Below are 5607 nucleotides of genomic sequence, written 5' to 3' on the forward strand. Positions count from 1 at the left end.
AAAATAACTTAGGTCACTGAGCAGCAGACTGAATGGTAGCGGATGAACGGCCACAAAAAATAACGTAATTAACTAAATAACAGACTAAATGATAACGAAAGACCAAGTCCCAAAAGCAACGGAAGCCACTCCGGCTGTTGTACCGCTCTAAAAGTAACAAGTGCATTGCCCTGTTACCAAAAAGTAGTGTCGTTACGTAACAGAGCATCTGATCTGATCCCATCTGATCTATAGTCATCGAGAGCATGCCCGACGAATTGATTGCGATTTGTTTTGAAACAGACGTACCGTAACCGCCTTAAGCCATTCCAAACAGCCGTCTTTAGGCGAGACTGAACTAAACATCACGTGCGTTAAGGTCATTAAAACTACCCGGTCAAATGAACTAGTAATGAGTTCGCGTTCGAGAACGCGCGAACCCGATACCCGCATTCACTGCACTGTAGGCTCGCTGGCCGCTACCGCGCTCCATGCCCCTCCCCTCTCCCCCACAACGGAGCAATGACTCGTTTATCGGGCAGGTCACCGATAGCCGCGATCGCGTCGAGTGTCGGACCACCGCGATAGACGCCGACAGCGGTGGCGCTGCAGCTCCGGCGTCAGTGGCCGACCGACACCCATACGTGGCGCGGACCGCGCCGGGCGTAGCTCAGGTCGGTCAGTTCGGGTCTCGCTCGCGCCAGGATGGGATCACCAGCAGCAGTCTGCCTGCTGCTCATAGCAGGTGAGGCTTGGGTGTGGAGTTTTCCCTGCGAATGCCTGATATAAATCCCAGTGTAAACTGGGATGCTTGAAACACGTTTTGCCAAGCTCCAGTGTGGACCTTTTCTACCTGTCATTCATATGTGGCGATATTCGTGAATAGTTCTACGTATGTATGTGTCTAATACGTTATACGTGCGTCCTTTTCCGAGCTGCCATTCACATGCAGTGCTGTACGTAAGCAGCTACACGTATGTATGCACTGGCGTGCTTAGGTATCTGATGCGTGGCGCACTGACAGGAGGCGATTAGCACTGCTGATAACGCGTCACTTGATCTCTGTCAACCAGACCCTTAAACATACCCAATGAGCCAAGCAGCTCCAGAGGTTCTCCGTGAGAGATGTTTTGCCGGGAGGAATTTTGGTTAACATGTCACTGACTGGAGAAACACTCCGCTCTTTGCTCGCAGTCCTGGCATGTCTGCAGTTGAAATCGGCGTCCGCCGGCTTCCCTAATGTTGAGCCGACGCAGGGAGAGCCGTGGCCGGCGCCACAGCAAGCGGACATGTATGAAACTTTCTCTTGGGTCGACCCCGGGTCAATCCGCTTCAACGTGACCCGCAAGACCTGCGCCGACCTGGAGGAAGCCCTCGGCAGGTACCTCGAAATCCTCAAGGGCATGTCGACCTCGAGGCACTCACGCCCGTTGAAGCGGGGAGGACACCGGCACAAGTACCTCGCGCTATCTGGGTCACCTCCGCTCACGCAGGTGGAGGTGTACCTGGATGTCAACTGCGGGGGCGGGCTGCTGCCGGCCGCCGGTATGGACGAGCAGTACGTCATCAAGATCAACACGCCAGACGCCGAGGGGCGCGCGCAGATCATCGGCGACAGTCTGTGGGGCTTGTACCGAGGTCTGGAGACGTTCACGCACCTGCTGTACTTCTCGAAGAAGCACCAGCAGTTCCACCTGCGTCACGGTATGATTCGCGACTTCCCGCGCTACTCTCATCGCGGCCTCCTGCTCGATACGTCGCGCCACTTCCTCAGCGTCCCCGTCATCAGGGCCACCCTCGATCTCATGGCCTTCAACAAGTTCAACGTCTTCCACTGGCACATCGTCGACGACCCGTCGTTCCCGTTCGTCAGCGTCACGTTCCCTGAGCTGAGCGAGCGAGGCGCCTTCCGAAGCCGCATGGTGTACCGGCCCGAGGACGTCTCGGAGGTCATCGAGTACGCTCGGAAACGCGGCATCCGCGTCATCCCCGAATTCGACACGCCGGGTCACACCAGGTCCTGGGGCCAGGGGACGCCCGGGCTGCTGACCACCTGCTACAACGAGACCAACGGCCAGCCGGACGGCAGCTTCGGGCCCCTGGATCCCACCAAGAGCGCGACGTACGATTTCGTCAAGCGGCTGCTCAATGAGGTGACCACTCGCTTCCCCGACAAGTACATCCATCTGGGGGGTGACGAGGTTTCGTTCGGGATTCCCCTGCTGGCTCTCCAACCCGGATATTCAGACGTGGATGCACAAGCTGAACATCTCTACGCCGCAAGAGATCGAAAACGAGTACATCCAGAGGCTCCTGAAGCTGGTGCAACGCCTTCCAGCCAAGCCGGGGTACGTCATCTGGCAGGAAGTGATCGACAACAACATTACCGTCAAGTCAAACACGATCGTGCAGGTGTGGAAGAATGGCTGGGAGGAGGAGATGGCCAAGGTGACGGCCCTCGGCCACCGAGCCATCCTTTCCTCCTGCTGGTATCTCAACTACATCAACTACGGCACCGACTGGCCGCAGTTTTACGAGTGCGAGCCCGAGAGCTTCAACGGCACCGATGCTCAGAACCGGCTGGTGGTCGGCGGCGAGGCCTGCATGTGGGGCGAGTTCGTCGACGACTCCAACGTCATCTCGAGGACTTGGCCCCGCGCGGCGGCCGTCGCCGAGCGGCTCTGGTCGGCCAAGACCGTTAACGCATCCGAAGACGCCCGCCCCAGGATGGAGGAGCACAGGTGAGGAGGGCACGCGCTCATTTGTTTGGTGTTTACTCGTGGTTGCAGAACAGGGTTGAGTCGGGGGAACGGATCAACACGCTCTTTCATGCCCCTTTCCGTCGGATAATATTACCTATCCCTCGAGATAAATGCAAGCAAGCCTTCCACTTTGGGTCAAGGCTTTAATCCAGCTCGAGAGATAACTTTCAGGTTGCGTTCCCCATGCTCACGCCTTACACGAACAGACCCAGTTAGTTAGATACTAGGTATGACGGAAGTTCCGCGAGAGAATGTCGCGCAATTTTCGAATTGGCTGTCTTCCAGTTGTCTTGCAAATCGGCGCTAGCCCCTTTAGGCCGGCGTGCGGAGTGTGGTGGTGACTGGCTCGTCGTCTTCTGCGCTGAGCCTGTGTCCGTTTTTCAGATGTCGGCTGCTGCATCGGGGCTACCAGGTGGAGCCTGCCAATGGTCCCGGGTTCTGTTGAGCCGCGAGAGCGGGCTGGCGCGGCGCCGCCCACCTCTGCCAATGGCCCCGGGTTCAGTTGAGCCACGAGAGCGAGCTGACGCGGCGCCGCCCACTCCTGCCAATGGCCCCGGGTTCTGTTGAGCCGCGAGAGCGAGCTGGCGCGGCGCCGCCCGCCCCTGCCAATGGCCCCGGGTTCTGTTGGGCCACGAGAGCGAGCTGGCGCGGCGCCGTCCACAGGATACGGCTCTCCGTCGCGCGCTAGCAGCGCAGCTCAAGTGAAACCGTGGAAGAGAAAGCGGGGAGATTAGCTTCGGTGTGATGTTGCGTGCGCATTCTTTACTGTTGGTGAAAATGAATGTTTTAGGTGCCGCGGTTTTGCGGCGATTCTGTGACGTCACGCCGAACGCGGCGATGGCGGCTCAGGCAACACAGAGAATCGCGGAATGCTTTAGAACGCATCAGCGTAACGGTATAAGGAAGAGATGGGCGCGCGAGCTTCGCTGCCAGTGTCATGACAGTGCCTGTCTGACCCTGCTGTTAACAGTGTAGACATTTAGTTCTGTAAGCCGTTTAAATAAAGGATATACTTCTACTTATCCTGACAAGGTGCAGAGCAAGTACGGAGCGACTGCTACGTCCCACCTTCATGGCGTTATCATGGATTGCAGACTCGCGTGGAACCTAAACGCGTGGGACGCTAAAATAATATCACTGCCTATTTTTGGCACTTTTTAGTGCACATACATCCCCTTTAGGCTTAAAAGCCTTAGTTTTGACGCGCGCTGCAGCACAGGTGATAACTGGGGGAAGGGACTCCGTCTCCAATGCTTCGGAAGAAAAAGGTAAGCATATCACAGCTTTATCGTATTATTTGTATGTGCCATATAGGAGTTCGAGTACGTCTGGCTTGGGTTAGTGACCCCAATGGAACATCGGGCGAGCTCAGTGGTGCAGCACATCCCGGAAATTTATGACGTGTCAGTCGCTGGAAAGCCAAACTTTGCTAGACTTGCTGACAGTCCAGTACGCGGCAAAACACGCTCCAGTTCTTCGTTAATTTGCAGAGGCCATTGGTTCAACGCTCTGCTGCTGGGAACTCCCAGAACTGAACTGAGCGTGAACTCCCAGAGTCTCATTTGGTGTAACCGATAGCGTATGGGAGAGGAAGACGAGGACAAACGTGGACTTGTGCCTCACCATTTTCGCTCGTTCGGCCACCCACCTCAAGATAAGGGGTGTCACAGTACCTTGCCGATTCCGCACGTCATGTGCCAGACTGAGATGATCAGAAGCTCTGTACGGGACTCACAACGCCACTTAGATGGATGTTTTCATTGGGCTTTTCGAACTATCTTAACTGGTTGGTTTGCTTTGTTTCGTCAAAAAATGGCATTAAATTTATTGTCTCATCGTTGCTTTTGGAATATCTATGGCGTTAAGCCAACCCGAGTCAAACCATTCAGCCATTTCATTCGAAAGGATAATGTAGGGTCGTCAGAGGTGTCTCCGTGACTTCTCATGACCTCGAATCTTCGATGGTCTTTCGTCTGAAATCCTCTTTTCCGACAACGGTATTGTCACTCTATAAAATGCGTCTTGCCATTGGTTCAGGAGGTTTTGTGGCTTGACTAGAGATGATCGTGATCGCGACTGCGCACGACACCGCACTTCCATGAACACACGCTTGCGTTTTGGTTTGCGGTGTAGCAGTCTTGTAGGGTAATTTGTAACCAGTGCAAAGACTTGGCGTAAGGAAACCTTGACCTGCAGTCACAGTTGGAAAATCACAGGTGCCAGTGATCACGGCATGTCTGCTCCTCATTTTGAGGTGTCTTGAATAAGAAAAAAAGAAAAGAATACCTGGTTTAGAGAAATTGAATGCTGCGTTGCAAAACGACGATTTCCATTTTAATTTTGCTGTTTAAACATTTTAGAACGTTGATATGGGCCCCATAAGTTCATAAGACATATGCAGAATGATTTAAAGCTCACGCCATCAAAATTTCACGTCGACGTCTTCGTGGGTTCACGAGATCCTGTGAAGAAAATGGGTGGTTGGAGCACGACACATCACCCTGGTCGTGACGAAGGAACTTTTTTATAAAGCGTTGCGCTGTATTTGTCAACATGCTTTGCCGTTCAAAAGATGCAAAGCGTTCATGCTGTTACCAATGTGTTCATAAGAATGCGACCATAATTATTTTGTTTCAGCTGCCAAACGTTTGCTATGTGATGACTCAAAAATCAACTGCATGCTATTTGCTTTTGGGTGAAAAGCCTTCTCGGAAAATCGCATCGCATTACAAATAGCATGCGTCGTAGCATATCAATCAAATCACATGTGCTACGGTCACGTAACGTGACAAGCTATCTGAAAGGTGACACTACGTCATCAAAAAATAACACGACACATCACATCGAATAGCCATAAAGCTTGTTA

General features: G+C 53.5%; 1 pseudogene; it reads left to right on the plus strand.

Annotated features, from left to right (window-relative positions):
• Positions 1 to 530: 530 nt before the first annotated feature.
• LOC119093123 (beta-hexosaminidase subunit alpha-like) lies at positions 531 to 3763 on the plus strand (annotated as a pseudogene).
• Positions 3764 to 5607: the final 1844 nt, after the last annotated feature.

The sequence above is a fragment of the Pollicipes pollicipes genome, unplaced genomic scaffold (genome assembly GCF_011947565.3).
Source record: "Pollicipes pollicipes isolate AB1234 unplaced genomic scaffold, Ppol_2.1 Scaffold_4002;HRSCAF=4701_pilon_pilon_pilon, whole genome shotgun sequence".
NCBI classification, from domain to species: Eukaryota; Metazoa; Arthropoda; class Thecostraca; order Pollicipedomorpha; family Pollicipedidae; genus Pollicipes; species Pollicipes pollicipes.